Here is a 12802-nt window from a genome sequence, read left to right on the forward strand (position 1 = left end):
TTATATTTATATTTAATATATATTATATATTATATTTATATTTATATATATTTATACATTTATATTATAATAATATAAATATATTTTTTATATTTATATTTATATATAAATAAATAAATAAATCACACAATAGAATATTACCCAGCCATAAAAAAAGGAGATCTTGCCATTTGCAACATGGATGAGCCTAGAGGGTATTATATGCTAAGTGAAATATGTCTGAGAAGACAAATACTGTATGATTTCACTTATATGTGAAATCTTTAAAAAAAAAAAAGCAGAAACAGATCCATAACGAGAGACAACTGGTGGTTGCCAGAAGGGAGAGAGTTGAGGGGATGCACCAAATGGGTAGAGGGAATGGGAGATACAGTCTTCCTGTTATGAAATGAATAAATCATGGGAATAAAACATATACATAGGGAATATGGTCAATGGTATTATAACAACATTGTATGGTGACACATGGTAGCTACACTTGTGGTGAGCTCAGCATAACATATAGAGTTGTTGAACCACTATGTTGCACATTTGAAATTAATGTAACTGTGTGTCATCTATACTTCAATAAACAAATGCTTTGATGAAAGGAGGAAAAATGAAGCCTAAAGTTAGAAGGAATAACAAATATCAGAGCATAAACAAATGAAATGAAGACTACAAAGACAATAGAAAAGATTGATGAAACTAAGAACTAGTTCTTTGGAAATTGACAAACCTTTAGATGAACTCAAGGAAAAAAAAGAGAGAGAGAGAGAGAGGACTCACAAAAAGAAATGAAAGACGTTACAACTGATACCACAGAAATACAAAAGATCCTAAGTGGCTACTCTGAATAATTATATGCCAACATGTCAGACAATGTAGAAGAAATGGTTAAGTTCCTATAAACATATAACCTTGCAAGACTGAGTCATGAAGAAACAGAAAATCTGGACAGACTTATTGCTAGTAAGGAGTAATCAAAAATCTCCCAATGACAACAGCAACAACAAAAAACTACATGACTAGATGACTTCACCCGTGAATTTTGTCAAACATTTGAAGAATACTAATCTAAAACTTCCAAAAACATAGAAGATGAAGAAACACTTCCAAACTCATTTTATGAGGCCAGCATTACCTTGATGCCAAAACCAAGACAAGAACAAAAGAAATTACAGGCCAATATCCCTCACGAGTATAGTTGCAGAAATCCTTAAAGTATCACCAAAATGAATTCAACAACACAATAAAAGGATCATATACCATGACCAGGTAGAATTTATTCCAGGGATGCAAGGATGGTTCAGCATCCAGAAAAGTCAATCAATATGATATACTACATTAACAAAATGAAGGAGAAAAATTTTGATATCAATAGATGCCAGAAAGCATTTTACAAAATACATATTTATGATAAAAACTCTCAGAGTGGGTATAGAAGGAATACACCGCAACATAGTAAAGGCCATATATGACAAGCCTGTGGCTAACATTATATTCAATGATGAAAAGCTCAAAGCTTTTAGTTTAAGATCAGGAATAAGACAAAGATTGCCCACTGTCACCACTTCTATTCAACATGGTACTGAATGTCTGAGTCAAAGCAATTCGGTAAGAAATAGAAATAAAAGGTGCCCACATTTGAAAGGAAGTAAACTTCTTCCTTTCTATCACTACTTACAGATGACATGACATTATATATAGAAAACCTTAAAGATGCCACCAAAAAAATAACTGTTAGAACAATTCAGTAAAGTTACAGGATATAAAAAATGATATATAGATATCTTTGTTTCTATACAGTAATGAACTATCAGAAAGAGAAATTAAAAAACAACAACAAAAACCAGTCCCATTTACAATTGTATCAAAAAGAACAAAATACTAAGGAATAAATTTAACCAAGGAAGTTAAAGACACATATGCTGAAAACTATAAGACTTTGATGAAAAAAACTCAAGAGGACATAAGTAAGTGGAAAGATAACTCTGTGCCCATGGATTGGAAAAATATTGTTACAATATCTATACCACCCAAAGCAACCTACAGATTCAATGCAATCCTCATCAAAATTCCAGAGTCCTTTTTCACAGAAATAGAACAATCTTAAAATTTTTATGGACCCACAAAATAGCCAAAGCAATCCTGAGAAAGAACACCAAAGCTGGAGGCATCACACTTCCTGATTCCCAACTGTATGACAAACTTATAGTAAACAAAACAGTATGGTATTGACATTGAAAAACAGACACATAGACCAATGGAACAGACTAGTGCACTCAGAAGTAAATCCATGAATAAAGACGCATGCAAATGTAGACAAGATTATGGGTTTAGGGATAGGAAGATAGAAAATCAAAACCATCAGATAGCCCTTCCAAGATGAAAGTAGGAGGAGAACAAGCAGGCAACTTTAAAGGACAAAGTATGAAACAGTCATCTTCAAGATGGGAAAGAACAGCATGACTTCTGGGCAGGGTTGAGTGCCCATGAGAAGCTTGTTAGGACTTCAAAACCCTGTTCTATAGTTTTCCAGCCATGTTCACCTCCTGCAGGGCAGGGTGTGGTAGGATAGGGTCTTAGGAGGTGAGTCCAATAGAGGGAGGAAGTAAATGAGTAAACAGCATTTTCAGAGGACTGACTACATTGATGCAGTGTTTTTACAAAAAAGGAAATAATTATGGCTGGATGAGGGACAAGCAAAGCCAGGAAGAACCTGGTGGAGATGGAAAAAGTGATGGATTCTGGGGATCAGAGGTCTTGACAAGGTCGAAAGGTGGCAGTGGGAGTGACTGAGCAAGTAAATGGACACATGGGAGATGGTGGGCAGGGCAGGATTTTCGCAGTAATGCAGATTCCAGGGAAAACAAGGACTAAGTGAACATGAGAGGATACAGAGGTAGGATAGAAGAAGATGGTTGCAGCTCTTCAGGTCAAGGATCTGAGACAAGGGGATTAAATAGGTCACTGAGAAAGAAAATGAGAACAGGGATAAGAAGAGTAGGAGGTAAACCGTCTCCACTGGATGAAGGAGTTGGGAGACAAGAGAGGGCAGCAATAAAGAGGGTAATAAGAAGTTGGTGTAATGATACGAATGAGTTTCAAAGGAGTGGGAGATTTTGCATCAAGCAGTTTATAAAGGACACTGGAGGGCAAGCACAAAATCCAATCACCTCCTGACTCTGGTATGTGGAATATAAAAGTTAGGGAGGAAGAACGCTTACAAAATTTCAGTTAAAGAAGGATAGTTGAGGATACAGAGAGGGCTTCTGATCTAGACCCCAGAAGTTACTTTGAAAGGGATTGAGAGGGAGGGAGCAAGGGTAGGACAGGATTTGGTCAGATTAAGGGCATGGCTCCTAATCCTGGCAGTACATTAGAAGGTTTTAAAAGAGCTATAAGCAACTAGTTATGTACAAGGGAAACCCTGTAAGGATATCAGCTGATTCTTCAGCAGAAACTTTGCAGGCCAGAAGGGAGTGGGACATGATATTTTCAAAGTGCTGAAGAAAAACCCTGCAGGCAAAATACCCTATCCAGCAAGGCTAACATTCAGAATAGGAGGAGAGATGAACTTGTTTGGGAAACTCTTTAAGTAATGCATGACCACTAAACCAGCCCTACGAGAAATGTTGAAGGGAATGCTTTGAGTGGAAGAGAGAAGTAGGAGTAAGGAAAGTAAGAAGCCCAGAAACAGTAAAAATAACCATACCTACAAAAATCAGTCAAGGGATTCACAAAAGAAAGGAGTGTAAGATATGACACCATATATCTAAGAACGTGGGGGGAGGAGGAGGAGGAATAAGAAATGGGTTCAAACCGGGGCGCCTGGGTGGCGCAGTCGGTTAAGCGTCCGACTTCAGCCAGGTCACGATCTCGCGGTCCGTGAGTTCGAGCCCCGCGTCAGGCTCTGGGCTGATGGCTCGGAGCCTGGAGCCTGTTTCCGATTCTGTGTCTCCCTCTTTCTCTGCCCCTCCCCCGTTCATGCTCTGTCTCTCTCTGTCCCAAAAATAAATAAAAAACGTTGAAAAAAAAAATTAAAAAAAAAAAATGGGTTCAAACCTAAGTGACCATCAACTTAATACAGACTGCTATATGCATAAGATGTTGTCTACAAACCTACTGGTGACCACAAATCAAAAACAAGTAATAGACAAAAAACAGAGAAAGGAATCCAAGCATATCACTAAAGAAAGCCAGCAAACCATGAAAGAGAGAAAGAAAGAAACAGAGAAGAACTACAAAAACCATAAAGTAACAAAATGGTAATAAGTATAGACTTATCAATCATTACTTTTAATGTAAATGTAAATTACTTTGAATGTAAATGCTGTAATCAAAAGAGATGGGGTGACGGAATGGATAAAAAAAGAAAACCCATCTATAGGCTGCCTACAGGACACCTAAAGACACATGCAGAGTGAAAGTGAAGGGATGGAAAAACACTTATGAAAATGGAAGTAAAAAGAAACCCAGGGTAGCAATACGTATAATTGGACAAAACAGACTTTAAAACGGAGAAGGACACTATAATCACAAAGGGAATGATCCAACAAGAAGATAGAACAATTATAAATATTTATGCATCTAACATGGAAGCAAATATATAAAGCAGCTAACAGTAAACATAAAGGAAGTAACCAATAGTAGTACAGTAATAGGCGACTTTAACAACCCACTTGCATCAATGGATAGGTTAACCACGCAGAAAAAGAAACAGTGGCCCTGAAGGACACATGGGACCAGATGGATCTAACAGATATTCAGAACATTCCGTCCCCAAACAGCAGAATACACATTCTTTTCAAGCGCACATGGAATATTCTCCAGAATAGAACACGTATTAGGCCACCAAAGAAGTCTCAACAAATTTTACAAGATCAAAGTCCAACCACAATGCTATGAAACAAATAAGTCAGAAGAAAAAAATCTGGAAAGAGCACAAATACATGGATGTTAAATAGCATGCTACTAAACAATTAATGGACCAACCAAGAAATGAAAGAGGAAATAAATACATGGGGCAAAGAAAATAAAAACACAATGGTCCAAAAAGCTTTGGGATGCAGCAAAAAGTTCTAAGAGAGTAGTTTATAGCAATACAAGCCTATATCAAGAAGCAAGAAAAATCTCAAACAACCTAACATTATATCTAAAAGGAGCTAGAAAAAGAAGAATTAAAAAACCCAAAACGGGCAAAAGAAGGGAAATAATAAAGATCAGAACAGAAATAAATGACATAAAAAAACAGATCAAGGAAACCAGGGGTTCGTTCTTTGAAAAGTTCAATGAAATTGATAAACCTTTAGCCAGACTCATAAAAAAGAACTCAGACAAAATCAGCAATGAAAACACACTACCCACACCACAGAATACAAAGGATGATGAGAGGATATTGTGAAATATTATATGGCAACATTGGACAACATAGGAGAAGTGGATAAATTCCTAGCAACATATAACCTCCCAAAATTGAATCAAGAAGAAATAGAAAATCTGAACAGATCAATTACCATCAATGAAATTGAGTCAGTCATCAAAAAACTTCCAACAAACAAAAGTCCAGGACCAGACAGCTTCACAGGTGAATTCTACATTTAAAGAAGTATTAATACCTATTCTCAAACTGTTCCTAAATAAATAAATAAATAAATAAATAAATAAATAAATAGAAAAAGAAGGAAAATTTCCAAATTTATTCTATGTGGCCAGTATTACCCTGACACCAAAATATATAGACATAGACACTACAAAAAAGAACTGTAGCCAATCTCTGATTAACATAGAAGCAAAAATCCTCAACAAAATATTAGCAAACACAATCCAGTAATACATTTGAAAAACATCACTCAACATGATCAGGTGGAATTTATTCCTGGGATGCAAGGGTGGTTCAATATTAGCAAATTAATCCATGTGATACATCACATCAACAAGAGAAAGGATAAAAATCATGATTAATAGATGCAGAAAAAGCATTGACAAAGCACAATATCCATTCATGATAAAAGCTCTCAACAAAGTAGGTTTAGAGGGAACATTCTTCAACATAATAACATCCCTATATGAAAACCCACAGCTAACATCATACTCAAGGGTGAAAAACTGAGAGCTTTCCCCTAAGGTCAGGAACAAGACAAAGATGTCAATTTTCACCACTTCTATTCACCATAGTACCAGAAGTCCTAGCCACAGCAATCAGACAAGAAATAAAAGACATCCAAATTGGTAAGGAAGAAGTAAAACCTTCACTATTTGCAGATGACATGATACGACATATAAAAAACCCTGAAGACTCTACCAAAACCTATTAAAACTGATAAATGAATTCAGTAAGGTCACAGGATACAAAAAACAAAAAAACAACATACAGAAATCCATTGCATTTATATACACTAATAATGAAGTAGGAGAAAGAAAGAAAACAATCCCATTTATAATTGCACTAAAAAGAATAAAAAACCCTAGGAATTAACTTAACCAAGGAGGTGATAGATCTGTACTCTGAACATTACAAAACATTGAAGAAACTGAAGACGATAAAAACAAATAAAAAAGACATTCCATGCTCATGAACTGGAAGAATATTGTTAAAATGTCCACCCTACCCAAAGCAATCTATAGATTTAATGTAATCCCTACCAAAATACCAATGGCATTTTTCACAGAACTGGCATAATCCTAAAATTTGTATGCAACCACAAAAAGACCCCAAATAGCCAAAGCAATCTTTGAAAAGAACAAACTGGAAGTATCACAATCCTAGATTTTAAGATATAGTACAATGGTATAGTAACCCAAACAATATGATAGTGGAACAAAATAGACACATATATCAATGTAACAGAATAGAGTCCAGTAACAAGCCTATGATTATACAGTCAGTTAGTCTTTGACAAAGGAGGCAAGAATATGCAATGGGGAAAAGGCCATTTCTTCAACGAATTGTGTTGGGAAAACTGGACGGCTACATGCAAAAGAATGAGATCGGACGACTTTCTTATATCACACACAAAAACAAACTCAGAATGGATTAAAGACCTAAATGTGAGACCTGAAAGCATAAAACTCCTAGAAGAGAGCACAGGCAGTAATTTCTCTGATATCAGCTCTAACATTTTTCCAGGTAGGCCTCTTGAGGCAATGTAAACAAAACGCAAAAATAAGTGACTGGGATTATATCAAAATAGAAAGTATCTGCACAACAAAGGAAACAACAGGAAGATAACTTAGTGAATGGGAGACGATATTTGCAGATGATATATCCAATAAAGAGCTAGTACCCAAAATATGCAAAGAACTGATACAACTGAATACCAGAATAATCCAATTTAAAAGTGGACAGCAGGGGCGCCTGGGTGGCTCAGTCGGTTGAGCGTCCGACTTCGGCTCAGGTCACTATCTCGCCGTTCATGAGTTCAAGCCCCGAGTCAGGCTCTGGGCTGATGGCTCAGAGCCTGGAGTCTGCTTCCAATTCTGTGTCTCCCTCTCTCTCTGCCCCTCTCCCGTTCATGCTCTGTCTCTGTCTCAAAAATAAATAAACGTTAAAAAAAAAAATTTTAAAGTGGACAGCAGACATGAACAGACATTTCTCCAAAGAGGACATACAGATGGGCCAACACGTGAAAGGATGTTCAACATCACTCATCATTGGGGAAATGTAAATCAAAACCACAATGGGATACTGTCTCACACCTGTCACAATGGCTAAAAATCAAAAACACAAGAAACAACAAACGTTGGTGAGGATGCGAAGAAAAAGGAACCCTTGTGCACAGTTGATGGGAATGAAAACTGGTGCATCCACTCTGGAAAACAGTATGGAGGTTCCTCAAAAATTTTAAAATAGAACTATTCCATGATCCAGCAATCACACTATTGGGTATTTACCCAAAGAACACAAAAACACTAGTTTGAAAAAGATATGTGCACCCCTATGTTTATAGCAGTATTATTTACAATAGCCAAAATATAAACTCAACCCAAGTGTCTACTGATAAATGGATAAAGGTGTGTATAAACACACGCACACACACACATATACACACACACACACATATATGGCATGTGTGTGTATATACATATATATGTGGTATATTTATGTGTATATATATACACATACACACAATGAAATATTACTTATACATAAAAAAGAATGAAATCTTACCATTTGCAATAACATGGATGGATCTAGAGAGTATAATGCTAAGTGTAATAAGTCAGAGAAAGACAAATACCATATGATTTCACTCATGTGGAATTTAATAAACAAATAATTTCTTTGTTCAAATAAAAAAAAGACTCAACTGGAGAACAAACAGATGGTCACCAGAGGGGAGGTTTTGGGGGGGGGGGGTGGATAATGGGTGAAGGGGATTAAGAGTACATCTATCATGATGGGCACTGAACACAGTTTTGAATCACTATATTGTACATCTGAAATTAATCTAACATTGTATGTTAACTATACTGGAATTTTTAAAAATAAAATCAATTCTTCTTTAAAAAGTTCAGGGCACTCACAAAGAGATGTAAACTATAGCAACATATTATAAAACGTGGGAGAGAGGGGAGTGAAAATGAAGTTCTTTTAGAATGTATTTGAATTTCAGTGACCATCAACCTAACATAGACTGCCAATTACATAGGATGTTATATGCGAACCTCGTGGTAACTGCAAACCAAAGACATAGGATTCACAAAAAATAAAGAAAAAGAAAGCCACACCTAACACTAAAGAGAGTCATCAATCACAAGGAAAGAGAGCAAGAAGGAACAGAGAAGAACTATAGAAACAACCATAAAACAATGAACAAAATGAAGTATATACCTGTCAATGGTTACTTTAATTGTAAATGGTCTAAATGCTTTAATTAAAAGAGTGATAGGATGGATTAAAAAAAAGACACCCGTATAAGCTGCCTACAAAAGACTCATTTCAGAACTAAAGACACATACAGACTTAAAGGAAGGAAAGGAAAAAGATATTCCATGCAAATGAAAGGAAAAAAAAATCTGGGGTAGCAATACTTATATCAGACAAAATAGACTTTAAAACAGAAACTGTAACAAGAAACAAAGAAGGGCATTACATAACGATAAAAGGATCAATCAAACAAGAAGGTAACATTTGTAAGTATCTAGGCACTCAACATTGGAACACCTAAATACATAAAGCAAATATTAGCAGACAAAGGGAGAAACTGACAGTAATACAATAGTTGCAGACTTTAACATCCCCCTTATATCAATAGATAGGTCATCCAGGCAAGGGAAAAAAAATAGGGAAACCATGTTTGAATGACATATTAGACCAGATGGACTTAACAGATATATACAAGACATTTTGCCCCACAACAATAGAATCATATTTTTCAAGGGCACATGGAACGCTCTCTAGGATAGCTCACATTAGACTACAAAACAAGTCTCAATAAGTTTACCAAGATTGAAATATCATCAAGCATCTTTTCTGACCACAATGGTGTGAAACTAGAAATCAGTTACAAGAAAAAGAAATGGAAAAAACACCAACGTGTGGAGGCTAAACAAAATGCTACTAAACAATCAGTGGGGCAATGGAGAAATCAAAGAGGAGATTAACAACAACAACAACAACAACAACAACAACATATCTTGAGGCAGATGAAAATGAAAAAACAGTCCAAAAATCTTTGAAGGCATGGCAAAAGTTCTAAGAGTGAAATTTACGCTGATACAGGCCTATCTCAGAATAAGAAAAATCTTTAAGCGATCTAACCTGACAGGTGGAAGAACGAGAATGAAGCCTAAAGTTAGTAGAAGGATATAGAGATCGAGCAAAAATAGATGACATAGAGACGCCCCTCCAAAAAAGAAGAGAGAAACTAAAAAGGTAAACAAAACTAAGAGCTTGGTCTTTGAAAAGGTAAAGAAAATTGATAAGCCTTTAGCCAGACTCATCAAGAGAGAAAGAACCCAAAATAACATCAGATATGAAAGAGGAGCAACAACTGACACCATAGAAACACAAAAGGTTTGTAACAGAGCATGAACAAGTATATGCCAACAAATTAGACAACCCAGAAAAAAGGGATACATTCTTCAAAACATAATCTTTCCAAACTGAATCAGGAAGAAATAGAAAATCTGAACAGACCAATTGCTAGTAACAAAATTGGATTGGTAATCAATTGGTAATTTTACCAATTACCAGACTCTCAACTGATGAAAGTCTAGGGCCAAATGGATTCACTGGTGAATTCTACTGAACATTTACAGAAGGGTTAATATTTATTCTTCCCAGACTATTCAAAAAAAAAAAAAAAACACCAGAAGATGAAAGAAAACGCTCAGATACATTCTACGATGCCAGCATTACCCTGATTACAAAACCAAAGACCCTACAAAAAAAAGGAAACTATAAGCCAATATCCCTGATGAACATGGATGCAAAAAATCTTCAACAAAATGTTAGCAAGCTACATTCAACAATACATTAAAAGAATTGTTCACTATTATTAAGTGGGATTTATTCCAGAGATTCAAGGATGGCTCAATACCCACAAATTAATGTGATACACAACATCAACAAAATGAAGGATAAAAACCCTATGATCAAGGGCACCTGAGTGGCTCAGTCAGTTGAGCGTTCGATTTCAGTTCAGGTCATGATCTTGCAGTTCGTGAGCTCAATCCCCGCATCAGGCTCCCTGCTGTCAGCACGGAGCTCACGTCAGATCCTCTGTCCCCCTCTGGTTGCCCCTCCCCCACTTGTGCCCTCTCAAAAATAAATATTAAAAAAATTTTTTTTACATTTATTTATTTTTGAGAGACACAGAGAGACAGAGCACAAGTGGGGTAGGGGCAGAGAGAGAGGGAGACACAGAATCCGAAGCAGCCTCCAGGCTCTGAGCTGTCAGCACAGAGCCTCACACAGGGCTCAAACTTACAGATCGTGAGATCATGACCTGAGCCAAAGTTGGACACTCAACTGACTGAGAGCCATCCAGGCTCCCCAACGTTTTTCTAGATGGGTCTCCTCAGGCAAGGGAAACAAAAATGAAAATAAACTATTAGAACTACATCAAACTAAAAAGCTTTTACACATCAAAGGAAATCATCAACAAAATGAAAAGGCAACATACTGAATGGGAGTAGATATTTGTAAATGATATATTCAAAACGGGAATGATATCCAAAATATATAAAGAATTTACCTAACACCAAAAAAAACCCCAAAAACCCAAATAATCTGATTAAATAAGCAGATCATGTGAATAGGCATTTTCCCCCAAAGACATACAGATGGCCAAGGTGTATAGTATCATTAATCATCTGGGAAATTCAAATCAAAACCATAGTATCATCTTACACCTCTCAGAATGGCTAGTATCAAGAAGACAAGAAAGGCAAACGTTGGTGAGGATGTAGAGAAAACACCCTCATGCATGTTTGGTGGAATGTAAATTGGTGCAGCCACTGTGGAAAACAGTAGGGCGGTTCCTCAAAAAATTAGAAATGCCCCACTCAAAGAAAGAAAGAAAGAGAGAAAGAAAGAGAGAAAGAAAGAGAGAGAGAGAGAGAGAGAGAGAGAGAGAGAGAGAAAGAAAGAAAGAAAGAAAGAAAGAAAGAAAGAAAGAAAGAAAGAAAGAAAGAAAGAAAGAAAGAAAGAAAGACCTTATGATCCAGTAATTGCACTATGGGGTATTTACCAAAAACAAAAACAAAAGACATTAATTTGAAAAGATACATGCACCCTATGTCTATTGTAACATTATTTACAATAGCCAAGATATGGAAGCAACCCAGTGTCCATCAATAGATGAATCAAGATGTGGTGTATACAATGGATTATTACTCAGCCATAAAAAAAAAAAAGAATGAGGTCTCGACATTTATGACAACTTGGATGAACCTGGAAGGTATTATGCTAAGTGAAATAAGTCAGACAAATGCTACAGGATTTCACTTATGTGTGGACTGGGGGAAAAAATAATGAGCAAACAAAACAGAAATAGACCCATAAATACAGAGAACTGATGGTTACTAGAGAGGAGGGTGGTGAAGGGATGCACAAAAGGGTGAAAGTAAGGCACAGTCTTCCATTATGGGATAAATAAGTCATGGGGATGAAAGGTACAGCATAGGGAATACTGTCAATGTGTTATAATAGCATTGCCTGGTGACAGATGCCAGCTACGTTTGTGGTGAGCATAGCATAACATATGGACTTGTTGCATCACCATGTTGTATACCTGAAACTAACGTAACATTGTGTGCCAACTGGATTTCAGTTTAAAAATAGCAGGACTAAAAAAAGAGCTCTAAAAAAAAAGTAATGCTAGAGTTCCATCTCCATTCCAGGATTTAACCAGACTTAGGTGTTGCCCAGATTCCAGATTATCAGATGTGCAGCCAAAGTTTAGGGGTTGGCAATATGGCCAGGGAAAAATGGGAGACTGGTTGGAGCTTGGACTTTTGGCGGTGATTATGTCAACAGGGGTTTGAGGCATGACAAATTCATTCTGATCATCTTAGAATGAGATGGACAAAGGTCCAAACTGTTACAGGAGATCATTGTTTCCTCCCCCACACTTCAGAAGAATTTTAGGAGATAGACATTAACATCATGGTATTTCTTCTTCCCATTCATACAGCTCTATAGACTTTTCTTGCCCACTTTCAAACATAACTTTAAGCTAAGCTTGGTTGCTTTGTTACAGACCCAGTATACAGATGCTTCACAGCTTGAAGAATATATTGTTAGCTATGTATTATGTGTTAGAGTTAACCAACCTATATGTAAAGCTAACCTCTTTAATATTAGGCTAGAAAC

The sequence above is a fragment of the Neofelis nebulosa genome, chromosome 12, assembly GCF_028018385.1.
Source record: "Neofelis nebulosa isolate mNeoNeb1 chromosome 12, mNeoNeb1.pri, whole genome shotgun sequence".
Lineage (NCBI taxonomy): Eukaryota > Metazoa > Chordata > Mammalia > Carnivora > Felidae > Neofelis > Neofelis nebulosa.